The sequence below is a fragment of the Tiliqua scincoides genome, chromosome 11, assembly GCF_035046505.1.
Source record: "Tiliqua scincoides isolate rTilSci1 chromosome 11, rTilSci1.hap2, whole genome shotgun sequence".
Taxonomy (NCBI): domain Eukaryota; kingdom Metazoa; phylum Chordata; class Lepidosauria; order Squamata; family Scincidae; genus Tiliqua; species Tiliqua scincoides.
In genome coordinates this window covers 21,182,890-21,184,575 of record NC_089831.1, presented here as the reverse complement: position 1 = coordinate 21,184,575, position 1,686 = coordinate 21,182,890, and the positions used below count along the sequence as shown (strand labels likewise).

At 51.4% G+C, this 1,686-nt stretch overlaps 1 pseudogene; it reads left to right on the top strand.

Annotated features, from left to right (window-relative positions):
* The first annotated feature begins 727 nt into the window (after positions 1 to 727).
* Positions 728 to 847, top strand: LOC136662678 (5S ribosomal RNA; annotated as a pseudogene).
* The last annotated feature ends 839 nt before the right edge of the window (positions 848 to 1,686 follow it).

The following is a 1,686-nucleotide window of genomic DNA, read 5'->3' as shown; positions in this document are numbered from 1 at the left end:
GAATGCCGGGTGCTGTAGGCTTATACCATAGTCTTTCGAGACTGAAGGTTGCCAACCATTTTTTTTTTGTCTTTGGCAAGCACATGGGCAAAGGGCACTTGGTGGTAGCCTGTTCACAGGCACTCCAGAAGCCTGTGTTGCAACTGTACAGGAGTACAAACTCACAACCACACTGAGCCCCCCCTCCCATATTTCCCCTCCTCAAATGAGGTTCTGGTTTAGACACTTCAGTCTAAACGCATCCACTCCTGTGTCTTTTGCTCCAGCCAGCTTATGAACAGAGATCTCTGGAGAGCACCAGATGGTGAGCTGTGTGTGCTGGGGAAATGGGGAGGGATGGATCCGCAGCTTGGCCTGCTCCTGGAAAAGGTTAGCAGAGACTGAGCGTGCAGCAGCCTTGTGTAGAACCAGCTGTTAGGTCCAGGAGGGAGAAGAGCAGAGGAATGGAGTGAGACCTCAGGGCAACTCCACTGCCTGTTGTCATCAAGGGAGATGAAGCCTCCATGCTGCCACCCCTGTTGACTTCTTGCATGGTTCTGGGAGGGTGTATCTCAGCTCTGGCTGTCAAGGGGGCCACTTGGGCAGCCAGGCGCTGTCTCAGGAAGTGTGGGGCCCAATTACGCAGGGTTCTTGAGGGCACTTCCACTGCATGCCCCCCCCCCCCACACTGAGTGGTGGTGGCTCGGGTAAGGAATGGTGCCAAGTAAATATCTGTAAGTAGTAGTAGACTGACAGCAACTGTTACCCTGCACATACCTGATCTTGTCTGATCTCGGAAGCTAAGCAGGGTCAGGCCTGGTTAGTACTCGGATGGGAGACCGCCTGGGAATACTGGGTGCTGTAGGCTTGTACTATAGTCTTTCGAGACTGAAGGTTGCCAACCAACGTTAGTAGTAGACTGATGTCACTGTGTCACTGCCAACTGTTTTCAAAGGGGCCCAATTTCAGGTCAATCAGAAACGGGGCTGGGCAGGAAGCCCTGTGAGAACCCAATTGGTCCAATTGGGGGGATCAAGCCAGTCTTATGAGCAGCAGTGCCAGCCTGCCTGATCCCCCCCCCGACTCCCAAGGGCCAGTCCGGGTGTGCTACACCCATCAAACATGAACTTGCTACTCAGAGTGTTCTCTGGGCAAGCTCCTGGCTTGCCCTTTCAGTCCCCCAACTGAGATATCATTCTCACAAAAAGTGGATGAGGTTCTAAACTTGTTGACAGTAGATGGGGGGGGACTCACCAGACTGAGGGTCTTCCAGGGATCTGTACCTAACTGCAAAACCTTGGAAATAAACCAGTTGTGTTATCAGCCTGAACTCAACAGTCAAGATTCAGTAGAGAATGCAGGCAAGAGTTCTGCAGAACATAATTTGTTGGTGGGTATGAAGGAGGATTTAGCAACGTGAAGCCCAGCCTGCAGTTTAGACACAAGTTTGTCCCTCCATCTCCTGTTACTAAAAATCAGGTCTGAAACAGACTGTGCAAGTATGTGTAACCCCTGTAACCACTTCTCACTTTCCTCCAGGCTGCTCCTTTTGTTGTGTGTCCCCCCCCCCGACCCCGTAAAAAATGTAGATTGTAAGCTCCTTTGGGACGGAGACTTACCTGTTTTGCTTACGCTACTTGGTATGTCACTATACGGCACTCACTGTTGGTGCTCCTGCCTTATATGAATTCGGTCTTGAGTAGGGTA